Source organism: Rutilus rutilus (genome assembly GCF_951802725.1).
Source record: "Rutilus rutilus genome assembly, chromosome: 12".
NCBI classification, from domain to species: domain Eukaryota; kingdom Metazoa; phylum Chordata; class Actinopteri; order Cypriniformes; family Leuciscidae; genus Rutilus; species Rutilus rutilus.
Window position 1 is genome coordinate 11,190,894 of NC_140217.1, and position 18,987 is coordinate 11,209,880.

The window sequence follows — 18,987 nt, forward strand, 5'->3', positions numbered from 1 at the left end:
TACCACCGTTTGCTCGTGCGCGTCTGGGTTTGAATGCGTTTCTTATGAAAATTACCCGTACACATGACAGGTAGCAACATCGCAAGAAATGCTTTACGTGTGCTGGCAAGTGGCAACTATACATGATTTAAGGGTATTCTATTCATTAGAATATTGATCTGTTGTTGTAAAGTAAGTTTAATTTTTTTAATGGTTCCCCTTTAAACTGGTATAAAATGATTAAATCAAGGCTATTTTCCCTCATAACCATAACCAGATTTAAAGTAAACAACTAGTATTTCCTTTGTTGACTAGCAGCACCAGTATTTAGATGACTAGTCTCACACATCCCTATTTTAAGCTGCTTTTTAAAAAGATAAAACATTTTCTTTAACATGAACACTCTTATTTGTCTTACTAGCAGTGTTGTGAGGTACGTAATCAGATTACCCTTTTTTCAAGTAACTAGTAAAGTAACGCATTACTTTTAAATTTTAAAGCAAAATATCCAAGTTACTTTTTCATACAAGTAATGCAAGTTACTTTGTTTTACCATTTGTTGACTGACAGCTCTCCTGTCCCATGTTGAGAAAAATTGGGAGTAAGGTACAGAGGTGTTGTGTGTAAACATGATGGATATTGTAGTTCTAGACTAAATGTGAGCATGCATTTACTCATCTCACTTGCACAAAACAGATCGAGTATTCCTCAGAATGAATAAAAACAGTGAAATGCAAAATCAGAATATTATGCAAACATGCAATTATTAAATATGTTTAAAACAAATATACTGTATTTAATCTCACTTTATTAACCATTGTCTTTTCTGCTGACCTTTTGATGATCCAATTCAACCATACGAATAAGCAAAAATGATTAGTTATACTTCACATTTTGTTTAATTTGTATTTTTTTTATTGCAAGTTATTAAGTTAAGTAAGAGTGTTTAACTTTCTTCTTCAACAATCCAGAATGGCAGGACAGCTGAAAGGTTTGTTTGAACTGCGTTCTAATACAGACCTGAATTTGCATTTCCTTCTGCCTGAGGCTTATTCATTTGACTTTTGGTGTGAAAAGGCCTTTACATTTGCCAATTTTTGTTTTGTTTTTAAAAAACACTTTTTTGAAAAAGTAAGGCAAAAGCATTACTTTCTTTACGTAAAAAGTAATCAACTTTTTTTTTGAGGGAGTAATGCAATATTGTAATGCATTACATTTAACACTGCTTACTAAAACATTAGATTCTCAGTTGCAGTTTATACAGAATTGTTGTAACTGTAAATAATAGCTTCATTAAGAATCTGTCTTTACAGTCTTATGCTCTCTCTCCCATGCAGCGCAGGAACAGAGCAATTTGCAGCTCAGCGTGGATGATGCATATTTTATTAACAGTCTGGGAAAATTTAGCATCTCAATATTTCATCAGTGCACAGCTTGTCGTCTGTGCCAGGAAAAAGTATGAAGCCCTCCAAAAATAGGCTCTGTTAAAAGTTACCATGAAGAGGACAAATTACTTGAGTTGCGACTCCTTGTTTCTGACAGGGCATTGTTAAAAATCTGGATCTCCAGAATGAACCCCTGCCGAGCAGTGATCTCAGAAAAGACCTTGAGAAAGTTACCTAACTTTGGGCACTGTTTGTGCTGCTAAAAATATTTGGAACAGAAAGATGGCGTCAAGGAAACGTCAGGGAAAGGATTGTTGTTGATTAACTTTGATCTGATTTTGAATGTCAGATTCAAAATCTCAGGTCATGCTAATGTAAAATTGACAGTGGCAGATTACACAATGTCCGTGTGTTTTGACTTTACGTGATGTGCATGAGAAGCATCATGACAGTTTCTCAATGCATACTTCTTTGTTCCAACATGACTGACAGTGCAAAGCATGTTATGAAACAGATAGTTCTGATCTTTGGCCATTGCGCTACATCTTCCACTATTTGAAAATATATATATATACAACCCTGCGTGGTGTGCCCAGTTGCCCATGTGATTAATTCTGATTAACACTATCTAATGTATGGGGCTTAAAAGGAATTTTCTGAGTTTAGTACAAGTTGAGCTCAGTCAACAACATTTGTGACATGTTGATTACCACAAAAATAATTTTGACTTACAAAAGAAAAGGTTATGGCAAGGCACTTAATTGGGTCCCATTTTTGGAGGATTTAACAGCACATGTAGTAGTTGTGCTGCAAAGTTGTTTAACCTTGTAAACCCTGTTTATGATATTAACTGAATTACTTAAAAACAGTATATACGGACACCGTTAGAAAATGGTTTGTGTTTCAGGGCTGAGAAAGAATATTAAGGCCCCTATATACTCACGGCAAAGTTCTTTCTTCATTTAGGGGTAGAACGAAGTTCATCCAAGAGTGATGCAGGTGACTATGTAAATATGTGATGTGCGTTTTTCTTAATAATAAAATAAGCATACAACAAAATTGAGAAAACAACAAGCATTTTTTTATATTTTATAAAGCACAAGAAAAGCATCTGATCATAGGAAAGTGGATATGTTTGCACAAGCTCTGCATTTCGGCACTCTAGTAAAGTCACGTTTATTTATATAGCACTTTATACAATAGATTGCTTAAAATCAAGCAGCTTTATATTAAACATGAGAAACAATGTCTGTCTCGTTTCATCAGAAGAACAACTTCGTTTTTTACTATAAAGCAGCTCTTGTGTGTTGATGTTTTCACTCACGGACGAATGAGCAATTGGATATATGCACCTAATAATAGTGAACATTTATCTAGGTTAATGTTAGAGTGATGGGGAGTGTAAAAATAGCTAACGTGTTTCAAATGATAATCATGATAATTTGGATTTCCTACCCGACTGTAATTACCCTATAGACCAGCTGTGTTAATGATTTGTCCTTTACGAACTGTGGGATTTCGGCTTTTTTTTTTTTCTCCGACCAATAAAAGATTGGTTGACTTAAGGGGCCATTTACACGACACCGGTTTTTGCTTTTTGGCCGTTCATTTGACAATGCTGTTTTGGGGGCCTGAAAACACAAACCTTTGAAAATGGGTTTCAAAGTTTAAAGGAATACTTCACCCAAAAATGAAAATGATCACATAATATTTCACCCTTTACTTTTACTTTCATTTAATTCACCTTCAAGCCATCCTGGGTGCATATGACTTTCTTCTTTCAGCCAAACACAATTGAAGTTATGAAAAAATATCCTGGCTCTTCCCAGCTTTGTAACAATAGTGCTGAGATTTTGAAGCTCTAAAAAGTGCATCCATCCATTATAAAAGTGATCCATACAACACCAGTGGGTTAATAAATGCCTTCTGAAGCGAAGCATTGGGTTTTGTTAGAAACACATCCATATTTGGAATTTTTATAAACTAAACTCACTGGCTTCCGGCAAACGGCCGTACACACGTTCATGAGAGAATCCATTTCCGGCGGAAGGGTGACCTCTGACCCGACTTATGACGACTTTTGAAATTCAGTGGTATAGTGGTTTGTTTCCATCATGGATTACCTTGACTTGTAAGCACATCTTTTGTGATCTAAGAAAAAAACAACAACATCACCCTTCTTCTATGGCATGTTGGAGACATCTTTAGCTTGGTCAACCCGTTACTTTTAATTGCACCTAGCTGAATGTTGCCAATTTAGAAATGTACGTTTGTGTGACCCCTCAGGCAGAGATGCTCCAGACCAGAATATGACCTTAGTTTGTATAGGGCCAGAGTTTCTTTCAGATATGAGGAGAGGTTGAAAAAGAAGTCATATCTGACCATAAATCAGCTTGTCAAAACAAAATTACTGCTTGTCTCCTTGACTCACACACTCTCTCTCTCTCTCTCTCTCTCTCTCTCTCTCTCTCTCTCTCTCTCTCTCTCTCTCTCTCTCTCTCTCTCTCTCTCTCTCTCTCTCTCTCGCTCTTTTCCCACTCCCTCTTGGGTGTTAAGTGTTGGCAGACTACTGATTCTTTAAATTACATAATTAAGTAAAATAACCTTTTTGCTGCTTTCATTGAGACGAGCGCAAACCTACTTTCAGCTGCAAAAGCACCTCATCCTCTTTTGAAGAAGCTTGATAATGTAGAAGCCCGATCTGTAAAAAAATGATGCTATTATGTTGACTGTCTTTTGATTTCTGACTTTCCTGGAACATTGAGAAAACAGGCTTCAAGAGATTTAAAGTTTTTGAAAATATTCCTTATATCTTTTTTTTTTTCTTGTCACCTGGTACATATGAACATGATTTTTTTAAATCAGTGCTGTGAGTGTTGATACTGCATAGGAGTAGTAGGGATGCACCGAAATGAAAATTCTGGGCCGAAACCGAAAATTCTGGATGTACTTGGCCCAAAACCAAAACCGAAAAGGCTTAAAAAAAAAAAAGTATTATTTTCAATTAGCTTTTATTGTATAATTGTGTTAATATTAGATTTTTTTTTTAATGAAATTCAATAAATTTAATGATTATGATAATTGATGATAATTTAATACTCTCATTCGAGTATTAGTAGACTGTCTGCTTAATATCTGCTGACTCTTTATTGTGATGGTCCTCCAACAGACATTCTACTGACTATAAGTAACTTTACAACTACATGTCAACTGATTCTAACCCTAACCCATCCAGTCTAATAACACTCTAATGAGTGTACTTATAGTCAACAGAATGTGTTAAAGGGACCATCAAAAATAAGTGAAACCAACATAATAATAATACATATCAATATATTATCCTTTATTCAGTTCTATGCAACAGAATCACATTTAACAGATTTATTTTTTGACCAATTGGATCAGTGAACGAGAGGGGAGAAGGTAACGTCCTTTTACCAGCGTTGCATTACACTTCAAATATTTTTTTTCCAAAGAAATACATGGTACGCTGATGTATTTTAGTTAGGTTAGTTATTTGATGCTTTAAAAAACGAGAGTGTGGACTTTTTTTCAGGAGGACACTTCCATAACTGTTTTCAGATCATTTAGTTTTTTTAGAATTAAATGAGTCAAATGCTTCCAGAACCAAGAATGCAGAACAAGTTTGCAGTCACTGTTATGTTCTGTGGTAATAGAATCTATATGGTTTCTGTCTCAAATGTCTAAACACTTGCTGGAATGTTAATTCCTCAAAGTAGAGAGAAAGATGATGTGGTAATGAAGCAGACGGGAACCTTGATGGATGAGTATTGTTCTGATCACTGCATCTGCAAGAGTTCCGGTAGTTCAGTTGTAGCTTTTAGCTGGCCCTATTGCTGAATGTTGATTTTCCCCTTCAGGCAGCGTCACTCTATTTTTACCGACTAGAGCGAGAAGAATCCTTACCCACTCTTGAATCATTGTGATGTTCCTCTTTCCAGCTTATTTTAGCCAGCTGATGTCTTCATTAGTTCACATTAAGAATTCACTAGATGTTAATTAGCAATCTTTTCATCCGTTTGTGCCGTTTTCTTCATGGGTCATACTCATACTTGCGTGACTCATGCTGTACGGTTTCCTAAATGTTTACAAATGTAGCTACATTTTAAGTCTTTGCTGTGTGATTTCAGACCATTTGTTTATTTTTATTTTCCCTGTTCTAAATTGGTTTATTTTCCAATGGCTTTCTTGGCCAGTATCTCATCACCGTTTGAAACATGATGCAATAACTTGTGCACGAACGTCAGTAAAAATATCCATTTCAGCTACAGAACGAACAAGCTTAAACCTGTGTTCAACTGTTTCTCCACTGCTTTCATGGCATGACTTGGTCTTCTCAATTGTTCTTTTATTAGCTTTCTGAATAATGAAACCGCATGTCATTTCTGATCACACAGGAAACAGAGGAGTGGGAGGAAGCCTGCAAACCATGTTTTGTCATTAGAATGTGTGTTAAGCACTAAAGATAAAATTAAGCGTGTGTGGAATCCTTAAGGACACCAAGCAGGCAATTAATGTAGAGTCTAATGCATTTTTAATGTTTTTGGTGACACTTTTCATGAATAGGATAGACGTTTTATAGGATTTTATAATGACATATTTATTGTCAAACTTAATATTATGAGCTGTTTTATTTTCAGTTCACTGGACACCAAAATATGCCATTAATGTGTCTTTGTCTTTGGATTAAATGTAGCTTTTCTTTGGGTCTGATTGAGAAAAATGTGTTAAACAACATAAAAAGGATTTGATTTTTGGTTGTTTGTTGCCCACCCGAGCCCTTTCAGTATCGGTTTGGATTATTTAAAAGCTCCAGAGTTTGAACTTGTTTTTTTTAGATGCAAATGTAGTGCGTTGGCACAACCACTAGTTTCAGCTCTCACATGTACAGTTCAAGAAAAGTGCACAAAGATTATTCAACGTACAGTATCAATTTAGTCTGATTACATTTTAGTCATTCACTGTTGCAAGCATCATCTCCTTGTTGGCCTGGCTTGTTGGGTGGTGACTGGTGAATTAAGAATTACTGCTCACAATATGAATATCTGGCTATTTGCCAGCGTTTATGGGAAAAACTTGTTGACGAAAGGTGGCATTGCCTACAATGGACAACCATGTGGTGCAGTGGCCCTCTGACAGGGCATAAAAATGATTGTTCTTATTAGTCATCCATCTGAGAGAGCGATGACGACAGCCACAACATCTCTGACTCACACACTTTGTGTCTTTACTCATACATGCAAATACTCAGTGTTTACGCACACATTCAAATTCATTCTGTGTTCAGAAAGCTATTGCTTTCTACAATGTTTTAGGGCTCTGGTGACCAGCAGTTAGAAGGGAACATGTTCTGCCTCAGGGTTATTGATCTGCTTTCGTCCCAGTCCGGGAGCAAAGAGGCATGCGGATTGGACTGCATTCATATGTCATATATGATCTTGAGTCATTTAACCATTTGATGCTTTTTGAGAGGAGACAGAAGAGAGGGCATTGTCTATCTATTTTGCTTTTATTGTTGGCTCCAGGCATTCCCAAGGAACAAGAAATTTTGCTAAAATGTACTGACTCAGTTCTATCATTATGATACCTTAATCCCCAAATGCATTTCAAATGTGATGTGGGAATGGACGTTCTTCAAAGAAAATGGTATCAGACAATTTTTTTAACCAAAATGTCAAACATGAAAAAAACAACATTTGACCAAAGACATGATTGCTCTTTCACACTGTTGCTGTAATGTTCACTTTAGCTTGTCTTTTATGCAAATTGCAAGGAGACTGCACATTAATTCCCTCCTAACGATACATCAGAATGGGTTGTGCGTTTTACTCTACAAGCTTTTGTCTAGGAAGCCACATTTGCCATAGACACAAGACAGTCAGTTCCAATGCATTCTGAAAACATTCCGTGGACACAGCAGACATAAAAAAAACCAAAGAACAGGTATCTAAAACCATTTTAAATTTTCATTCTTAATCACACTGCTAAATGGTAAAAAAAAAAAAAAAAAAAAACTTTAAAAATACCATTTTGTATTGTTTTGTAGCAAGTCAGTGTTTTGCATTCATCCCAGTGATCTGAATCAGTTCAACAAAAAGATTCATTCACTGATTCTGTTCATTTCTGCAGGTTGCATTATGTCAGCAGGTGTGACTGTGTTTTCATTGAATCCTTCAGTCAAACAACAGTCAAACAGATGACCGAAACAAGTCACATTATTGTTTATTAAAATGGGCATGTCGACAAATCTGCTAAGAAACTCAAAATAGACTGTTTACACAAATTAAAGCAGAATTATCATTTATTTTCAAATAAATAAATGCTATTTTTCTTTAATCCAGCTATAGAAAAAAAGTTTAATTTCACATTCGTCATTCTTCCACACCCTTTCCCTCCTTGTTATGACGGAAAATGATTTGCATGCCGAATTGAACAAACATTCAGTCATTCGGCAGATCCTCCTTTGCGACTGACTGAGATGTCACAATTTATTCAATTAGTTCAAGAATGACTATTGTGCTATTGCCATTCTTTAAAGGCAGAAAAGCAGTCGTGTTTCAAAGATGACCCTGCGCAAAGATGACAATGATTCGTTTACTTAAACGATTCATTCACAAAATTTCACTGGAAATGTAGATTTACTAAGACCTTCTTTTTCTATTTTGCTCTCTAGCGAGGCATTTCACTCGACGGTGTTTAAAGTTGGCATGAAACGGAAGTTGCGATGATTGTGACTTATATCAGAATGAAACTGCTTCTCGAACAAGAATAGTTGTAGGGCGGTATGATGTGGGAGGAAGTTATTTTGATTAAAGATTATGAGGGCACATGAAAATCATTTATATTCAATACTATATTATTGATAAAAAAATTAAATAAAAAATTGATGGTGACTTTAATGTGAATTTCCTTGCATTTAGTAGTTTTAATTTAAAAAACATTCCGTGACAAATACCTATTTGGTGGAACTTTTCCACTGTAATGATCAGCAAGTGAGTCAGAGAGAGAGAAGGTAAGGTTCTCAGCAGTGTCTTTTTTAACAAGACACCCCTGAGTAACTTCAAGCTGTGGAAATGAGTGGCTCGAAAAAAAAGACGGGTAAACCTGGCACTAAAGCCAAGAGCAGTCAATGTCTCTGCCGTCCTTTTACTTTTATGCCGTTATTTTTTTCTTTCTTTCTTGAAGTTAAAGGTTTCTCTCACACCATCTCTCCTTCGCCCTCACAGGAAATTCCCAATCGTGCGGATTCCTATCGAAATGACTGGATTTTGCCCGTGAAAATTTGGCGAACAACAGTAAATGTGTTTACACATTTAAGAGAATGTTCGCTTCTCATCAAAGCAAGTAAAGGATGTTGTAGCTAAGTTAGTACTTCATGGAGTATGGGAGAGAGTGTCTTCCATTTTAAAGTGTTTCATATTTCCATTCTTTCACTAATAAGATGCCAGTGCTCTCTTTTGTGATTAACAAAAAATAACATCACAATTACTGTTTTGCTGGAAGCAAATGATGCAGATCAACTAAAAAGTTTATTATAAATGTGCCATCTGTAAAAAGAGTGCAGGGCAGACTTACATTTTTATAGTGATTGACGAACCCGTTTTTCAACTCATCATAGATGAGGACAGGATTGTTCGTGGAGTGTGCCAAGACATGTTTTCGTCATATCTTTTTTTGGGTATTTTATTTTAGGCTATTATAAAAGGGAAGATCTCTTTCTTCACTAAAGTCACATGTATTATTGTAAAATTTATAGCACATTTCCATGTCTGGGAGGTTTTTAGACTCTCGCTATAAATGTGCATTTATCATTCCACATTCCTGTGTTTTGGTTATAGTTTTCCTAGAATGCACTGTGGAAAGATTTATTTATACACAGCAATAGAAGTGGAGATATGCTGCTTTCTCTTCAACATGGAAAATCAGAATTCTCTATTCCTAATTGGAAAAGTGGAAAAGAACACAAACAAACTTGAACACGAGCAAACTATGCAGAAATCCACAACTCTGATTTCACTGAGATAAGCAGGGACCTCCTTTATGAAATGAACGTGTGATCAGATATGATCCTAAGTTTCATGGATTTCATCCTACCGCAAAAGTGAGGAGCAAATCCGGATTTATAAAGGCAGTACCTGCAGTGAATTATTTTTTTTTTTTTTGCCAGTGATTAAAATAATCTGACATTGTTTATTAAAATGTAAAGATAAATAGACAACCAAAAATTGCTTAGCCTAAATATTATTATATGTGAAAATGAGCAACTGCTTTGTAATAATAATTACATAACTGAAATGTATTCATTTTATGTATATTCACCTTTTTTAATTTTGGATAAACTGCAATTTAGAAAGTGGGACGCATTTAGGAAACCTTTCTATGTATGGGCGTTTTTAAACCATTCATATGAAATTTTGGAAACTGTCGACTTTAGGTACATTCTATGCATGTCTTCATAAATGAGGGTACAGGACACCTTGTTGACAGCCAGGCAAACAACTCAAAGGGAACAGCAGTAGCCATTTTGCTTTCTTATACAAGCAAACCCTTCATATCAATTGTAAATATCCCATATACAACTATAAACGTAATGAAGCATTAGAGGCAGCAGACAAACAGAAAATTGATTCTTGACAGCTGTTTGTAATCTGAATGCCAAGTACAGTGTGGTCTTAAGTTATTTTTCCTCTGGTGCAGTTGCTGAGAGATTGTGAAAGATTTAAAGTGCTCTCTTTCTCGCTCCTTTAAGTGTTCTGGATGGTACTGTCGTGTCAGTCAAATTTGTCAGCTATTTAGTTTCCTGTTAGCACAACAGTGCTGCAAGGCTGTGTTGTGTGCACCTGCGTGATAGATCAGGATGTGAACGACACTGACGCCAAGACACTGCAGCTGGACCTTAAGGGATCTGCGGTTTGAACTACCAGATTGGGACGCAGTCAAGTATTAAACTGGGGAAGAAGATTTTACATCCCTCGTGCATTAAAACCGTGGGAATTTGGAAAGGGGACAGTGGTAGAGAGAGACGATACAGTGAAAAAGAGATGAGAAGGCAAAGGCAGGGTGAGACAGAGACTGAGATACTGTGAAAGATCAGTGATTTCTCGACTAAAATAAGTGTCAGGACTTTAAATGTCACAAAGGCTATTTTCACACAGCAGCAGAAGTTTGCAGTGTAGAGTTGTCAAAAAGTACAGACTTCGGTACCAAGTCAGTACTGAAATGTTTAAATTGTGGCCCTGTTGAGCGGAATCGTAAACACCTCTGATTGGCCATTGTGTTCACGCGCTCATCGGATAGGTCTGTGATTGGCTAGAATGATCAACGCACGGGAGCATTTGAGAGCACATGAAAGTGTTTTAAAAAACGGGAGCGGGAGCGTTTGAAAGCACTGTATCTCTGCCGCTCCTGTCTGTATCTGTGTAAGCGCTCGCTGAAGAGCGTCATTGATGTATATTTACAAAATGTTTTTGAAGCGCTGATCAATATAGCCAATCACAGACATATCCGATGACCGCGTGAGTACAAGGGCCAATCAGAGGTGTTTACGATTCAACTTAACAGTTCTCAAACCGTCACATTTTAAACCGACTGAAATGTAATAAAGTAACAGCCTGAAATTGAAGTAAGTCACATTGACATAGAGCTGGTAAGTCCCCGCCCCTTCCACTAACCCCACTGGACCTCTAGGTTGAAAAATCGTCAATGCAAGTGAATGGGAGAAAAAAATTATTTTCTGGTCCCGTTTGAATTGTGCCATGAATGTGAACATATGTTGTCTGTGAATTTTTTATATAATCCTGTAGATGTCAGCCACTCAGATTTAGACTTTTTTTCTTTTTCTTCGAAAAAGCATTTCCAGTTTAGTGTGCAATGCAGATCAGGTGGTTAGCGAATAACGGTGTGTGTGGGCGGTCTGTGGGCTTGATGTCTGAGAACCAAACCATGGCAAGAAATACTCACAAATGAAACTTGGTTTGAACACTAGATCACTCTCTGAAACCTCAGAGGTTGTGAGGGTGTTGTAATATTAGGCTTGAAATAGGAATAGGAAGTTTACAGCTCATTTGTCTCTTATAAAAATATGCTGTTGTAGTCTTGAAAGTCAATAATAAGCCTCATCTGTCTTTCTCCTCAGCTGCAATAATGTGTCAGGGCAAACCAAAGCACCCCAGCTTGTGTTTGTCAAAGATATGGATCTAGCCAGCAGTAATTTCTTCTGTCTAGCTGTTGTGTTTGTATAAATAGGCTGCACTTTATAGTTGAAATGATAGTGTTTTCAGTGAAAATTGGAGAGCAGAGAAAAGCTTCTTGATATCATCCTTTTCCATTCTACATGACTTAGTCAAATTTTCCTTTCTGCTAACAAGGAAAACTGCAGTGCTAAACCATACGAATATATGGGACACATATACTGAACATATACATATACTTTCCTAGGATAGTTCACCCAAAAATTTAAATTGTCATTGTAATTTTCTCGATGAATTTCTTTATTGCGTGGGACAAAAAAAAAAAAAAGTGAAGAATTTGATGAATGTTCATGTTGTTTTATATACAGCACAAGCTACACATAGGGTTGCGCGATATGCTCCATTTTCATATCGTCCTATCGTCAGCCTGTGAGATCGGCGATACACGATATTATCGTGAGGGGGGCGGGGCTTACTTATTTGATTATTAACTTGCTTATTTACTCATCAATTTGCTTGTTTTATTACTTCGTTTTAAATGAGAATCTTTTTCTATTTTGCTAGCAAAGGTGGAGTGTTTATTAATAGGCTAAATCAGGTTGTTTCCTGGTATAGTGAGGTAAAAATCATTCTTGTATCTGACCATTCTTGTATATTTCAACATGTCAGCGGGAAATTTACGGACACACATGATCCCCTCATGCCGTTACTGATGCAGCATTTTGACTGTAGGCTGCTTCTGCACGAGATCATGAGAACACGTTTTAATTTATTGGGTCAAGAAAGAGTCGGAGTCTGCGATATGTCCTCCTACCAGTGCTCTCTCTGTCTGGATGCACTTCACTTATGCGCACCGCACTTCAATAAACCGAAATAACGCGGGTTTTAAATGCCGGGAGAAATCAGAGGCAAAAATCTAAAAGTCGATCGGTACTTACTTATGACTTGACTCTGATAAAGGAAAATGGGTTAATCCGTTTACATGACCACATGCATTGTCAGTTTATTCAGCATAATCGAGTTAATAACGTGCATGTAAACGCGATCATTCCCTGAAAACGAAAGCAGAAACGGACTGCGCTTTCACTGCATTAACTGCGCGTTCTCTCAGAGACGACGGTGGATATAACGGTAGGCTACAGCATCTTAATTTACTGGCTTAATATTTCTCTTGTGGACTTACATTATTGACAGTGAAAAAAATAGAAGAATATTTCTTGTTAAACAAGTTTGAAGTTGCTTGTGATTTTCACAGGCAGAGTTTCACAGATGCTTCGTGTAGCCTACTAAAGACTTTATTAGGCATAGGCGGCCTATATAATTTTATTGATATTATTATTATAATTAATATTTTGTAATTGTAGCCTACTGTTTTTAGTGTTTTTACTGTCATTAAATATTTTGTTAATGTGCTATGGAAACAAAATACTGACGAACAACGATGCCGCGTCTTCATCTTGGCTCTGTATAAGAATATGCGTCTGTTAAAACAAGCACTCTTGGCAATTTGTGAATGGATCACCTTGCAATTCAATTTCGTTGTGGGATGTAATTTTTTTCTGTTTTAAAAATATTTTCTTTGAGGAGTCCTCATACGCGCGCGTCGGTGACGTTGCATGTGTGGTTATGTGATGTCGCAAGTGTGGTTATGTGGTGATGTCGTTATGAATTTAGGCAAGGCAAATATAATTGTAACTATACTAGCTTCATAATAATAATAATGATTTAATACATTAATAGGAAAACGAGCCAATTATCGTATTGATATCGTCAAAGGCATCTGCCATCGGCGATATCTCTGTCTATCGTCGATACACGATACTATCGTCTATCGGCACAACCCTAGCTACACAGCGACCTATCAAGCTCAAAAAATGACCATACACTACTGTTTAAAAGTTTGAGGTCAGTACTATTTTTATTTATTTTATAATTGAATACTTTAGTTTTATTTGGTGAGGATGCTTTAAATTGATTAGTGACAGTAGACATTTAGGAATATTTTTTTTATTTTTTTATATTTCAGGTAAATTGTTCCTTTTATCAAAGAATACAGAAAATGTTTTATCAGTTTTATGTTTTATAAGCAGCACATCTTGTTAATAAGAAATGTTTGTTTCTGGAGCACCATATCAACATAGAATGATTTCTGTCATGTGAAACTGAAGACTGGAGGAATTAATGCTTATAATTCAGCTTATATGCATACGTGTGTATATATGTGTATATATATTAGGGGTGGGAATCTTTTACCATCTCACGATTCGATTCGATTCCGATTCTTGAGGCCACGATTCGATTCAAAATCGATTTTCGATTCAAAAAGATTTTCGATTCAAAACAATTCGATTTTATTCATAATGATTTCTAATCAGGTTTCTGATCATGATCTACTCTCATCTGCTTTGCAATACAGAATGACAAACGGAGACATTAAAGTGTCTTTTTCACATTTATTAAGTTCAATTCTCAGGGAAGTGCCTTTTATCAAAAACATTGAAAAAATATTTTTACTTGGTACTTTTAAAGCAAAGTATTTATGATGACCCATAACGAACTTACTTCCAATACTTCCTATATTAATTGTATTAATAAAACAAATGGAAGTGATTTGGCAAGTCAACTGTAAGGTTACATTTGCCAGCATATGTCCCAACATTGCTGAGAACCAACAGGAAAATAAATGTGTGCCTGTACTAGCAGCATACTTGTAGTAAATTAATACAAACTTCAGCATAATACTGAATCTCTAGCATTTAATAATAGACTTCTAACCAATATCCTCTTGTTATTTCCAATGAGCAATATAATCCTTCAGACAAAAAAAACAAAACATTTTGCTGTAGCAAATTCACAAACAGTTTTCGTTCAAAAATATAGAATTATGTACCAGAAGCTATCATAACGTATAATGCTTGTGGACTTATGCATATTCTGAATAATTAGTAACATACAAAGTCGCTCTTGACTTATATACAACTAAATAATAAAGAGTTATGACTTGAAATGTTTGCTGTATACCACAATCAAAAATAGCAAAGAAAGTGAATGAACATCTGCAGAGAGTAACTTACAGTCAAAATGTAACTTTTTGTGACTGGCATTGCACATATTGCATACAGATCAGATCGGTTTACACAGCATATTGATGTGAAAACTAAACAATACAGAAATTAGCTCTCATACAAAAAAATACTAAATAGATCACAATGAAATTGCCAATGTTCCATACGTTAGCTTTTAACGAAGACATTCTCTGATGCCGTTCGGATTTGGCGCTCAGCCATCATGCGTCTGTTATGTGCGCGTCTCTGTTATGTGCACGCCACAGACTGTCCGCGCACTGCACGTCCGCTTCAGAGTTCCGCCTTTTGTGTTCCTTCAATGTTACGTTATTAGATTTTTTTTTTTTTAGAAAATCGATTTTTGACATTTGTGAATCGATTCAGAATCGTCCACGTCCCGAATCGCGATTCATCTAAGAATCGATTTTTTTCCCCACCCCTAATATATATATATATATATATATATATATATATATATATATATATATATATATATATATATATATATATATATATCTATATATCTTAAAATATAAAACAGTTATTTTGAATGGTTACAATATTTCACAATATTACTGATTTACTGCATTTTTGATCAAGTAAATGCAGCCTTGGTGAGCATAAGAAACTTTATTTATCTTACTGACCCCAAACTTTTGAACAGTAGTGTAAAATTGGCCCATATGATATATGCAATATATTCCAAGTATTTTAAAGCTATACAAAATTAAATCACTATTTGCTGAAAATCTTCACATGTGCACAAATGAGATTTTGAGAGGTAGCCCATTTCTTAAACAAAGGTGTTGTATGGTTTCAAATGGACTACTTTTTATGCATTTTATCTATAGCTTTTCTCCATTTCTGGGGCCTGAGGCTATTAAAGGGTTAGTTCACCCAAAAATGAAAATTATGTCATTAATGACTCACCCTCATGTCGTTCCAAGCCCGTAAGACCTCCGTTCATCTTCGGAACACATTTTGAAAATACATTTTGGTCCAAAAATAACAAAAACTACGACTTTATTCAGCATTGTATTCTCTTCCGGTTCTGTTGTCAATCCGCGTTCACGACTCCGCAGTGACGCTGCTGACGTAAGACGCTGCTGACATGCACACTTACGCACCTTTTTAAAAAATATAGCAATACCAAAGTACAAACAATGTAGAATAGCTTGAATACAGCGTGCGTCTCCCTCAGACTGTAAACGAAGCTCGGGCGCACCAGATAACACGTCAGCAGCGTCTTACGTCAGCAGCGTCACTGCGGAGTCGTGAACGCGAATTGACAACAGAACCGGAAGAGAATACAATGCTGAATAAAGTCGTAGTTTTTGTTATTTTTGGACCAAAATGTATTTTCGATGCTTCAAAAAATTCTAACTAACCCACTGATGTCACATGGACTACTTTGATGATATCTTTATTACCTTTCTGGACATGGACAGTATACCGTACATTCATTTTCAATGGAGGGACAGAAAGCTCTCGGACTAAATCTAAAATATCTTAAACTGTGTTCCGAAGATGAACGGAGGTCTTACGGGCTTGGAACGACATGAGGGTGAGTCATTAATGACATAATTTTCATTTTTGGGTGAACTAACCCTTTAAGTCCTCATTCCCGTTCATTAAAGGAACACTCCACCGTTTTTTTAAATAGGGCTTATTCACCTTCTTTCCTACATTTAGATAGGTGGGCAAATGCATTTTTGTCTCAGTGCATGCATTGTTTTAGTTTGACAGGGTCAGCGCTAGCTTAGCTTAGCATAATGAATGGAATCCTTTGTTGCCAGCTAGCATGTCCTGAGTAAAAGTGATATAATTTTTTTTTTAAAACCCACCTAATTACTTCTTGCGTATTCACAACAAGTACAAATAGCGATGCAGATTAACACTAGGCGATTTCCTATGCAGATATTGACTTGGGACTATATTAGGGGGAAGCACAGGCGAAGCACTGCTACTTGGGCGCAGAGATATCACACCCAAGTAGCAGTGCTTCGCCTGTGCTTCCCCCTAATATAGTCCTTAATATATAAGTCAATATCTGCCTGGGAAATCGCCTAGTGTTAATCTGCATCACTATTTGTACTTGTTGTGAATACGCAGGCCACAAGAAGTAATTAGGTGTTTTTTTTAGTTTTTTTTTTATCACTTTTACTCAGGACATGCTAGCTGGCAACAAAGGATTCCATTCATTATGCTAAGCTAAGCTAGCGCCGACCCTGTCAAACTAAAACAATGCATGCACTGAGACAAAAATGCATTTGCCCACCTATCTAAATGTAGGAAAGAAAGTGAATAAGCCCTATTTAAAAAAACGGTGGAGTGTTCCTTTAAGAGCATTTTTCAGAACAGCCCCTTTCACGTTTAATGGAAAAACAGGAAGTCATACGGATTGGCCGAAATGTACAGATGAGTAAATGATGACAGAATTTTCATTCTTGGCTGAACTATAACTTTAAGGTCACATTTCTGACTTCCTGTGTGTCACAGCTGGCCCATGTGGCCTCACTAGCCCCCTCCTCTCTCTTCATCCCTTCTTCACCTCAGGGTCAAGGCTTTCCCAGCAACTGGGTTACAAGAGTGCACAGTCACATGGTTCAACTTCACCGCCTGAGTGCTGAAAAAAATAATAATCCAGAGACACTAGTACTACTTATTAACTAAACACACACACACACACACACACACACACACACACACACACACACACACATACATATCGTAGACATCAGTGTTTATATCCGAAATGAATAAACTTTTATCACAGTACTTACAGTATGTGATAATTCAAATATTTGTAACAGAAATATTACTTTATGGTTTGTGAAGCCGTTTCATACCTACAGTCTACATAACTGCTTTCTCTGGGTCAGCGGTATAGCGTCAACGAAGATTTGAATGTTCACTGATTTTGTCAAAGGTTTAATAAACACGGCCAAATCATTGTCATTTAGGAATGAGATTGCGTGCGTGTTTGAATCGAGATTGCGATCTTTTAATGATTGATCGTGCAGCTCTATACCTACCAACATGTGCATATCCCTGAACACACAGCACGTCTAATTACCTCTCTCTTCTCGTAGCCTTGAGACACACTACACAGATTGAGAAACCTCATGATTCCTCACTCATTTTTTTAATCTTTATTTTTTATTCTGTTTAGTACTTAGTACTGCTACTTTTAGTGATCTCAGTCAGTCCTCAAGTGTTGTCTGAGTCGCAGGCAGCTATTTTCGAACACAGCAGCCATGTGTGCATGCATGAATGATCAAATGTGCTTCTTGATCAAAATGTCCCTTTGGGTGAGGTCAGATCTGTGCATAAGTCTTTGCGATGTAAATGCAGCATCTCTGCTACTGTCTATTATGTTGTTTAAAATTACTCCAAAAACATTGACGAAAAAAAAGAGGAAAAAGACAAAACCGCTTACTGCTCTGGTTCTTTATTACTGAATGTTTACTTGGAAAAACAGAAGCAGTGTTTATCTACTTGACACATGTGAAAGCTAAATTTTTCATTTAATATTTATTTAATGTAAGTATATATTATAATATGAGTAATAATAATATACTAGGGGTGTAACGTACACAGAAGTCACGGTTCGGTATGTACCTCGGTTTTGGGGTCCTGGTTTGATACGAGTTCGGTACAACAGGAAAAAGAAACATATTCCCCAATGGTAGTTTTCTTTTCATTTATTTTGAACAGACAGTTGTGCAAAATACAGTTTGTTCCAACTAGCGGCTTTTTGTCCCCCGAGGTAGTTTGTAGAGTACAGCCTCCTATAATGCACTCTTGCATAGTGAGTCATATTGCATTTTTTTTTTCAAGGGCTGAATTACGCCTAAACAAGAAATCACAGAAAGATGAGCGAGAAGGAGAAAAAGAGGCACCTGAGGCTTCCCATTTCCAGGACACGCATATTTCATCAGTGGACTTCCATAAGATACAACTTGAGCCGATTTAATGCTGTCAATCTCTTTATGGTAATGAAGAAGACAGACACTAAGAGCTGGTGTGAGTGTTATTAGTATTGTGTGTATGTTTTGTGTTTGTGTGAGAGTATTGCAGATGTACTGGGATCTGAGAGCATTGCCATCTAAAAAGTATCTTTCTGTGCCTGTATCAATCTCTCTCTCTCTCTCTCTCTCTCTCTCTCTCTCTCTCTCTCTCTCTCTCTCTCTCTCTCTCTCTCTCTCTCTCTCTCTCTCTCTCTCTCTCTCTCTCTCTCTCTCTCTCTCTCTCTCTCTCAAAGCAGAATTTGGCGGCTATTCAATACACGCTACACATGGTAATTTACTAAACAAATGGATGAGGACAGTGAAACTCTCCATCTCT

General features: G+C 36.5%; 1 protein-coding gene across 1 annotated transcript in view; it reads left to right on the forward strand.

Annotated features, from left to right (window-relative positions):
* Positions 1-18,987, forward strand: part of nck2b (NCK adaptor protein 2b) — a 48,090-nt gene that overhangs the window by 4,955 nt on the left and 24,148 nt on the right. The window lies entirely within an intron of this gene.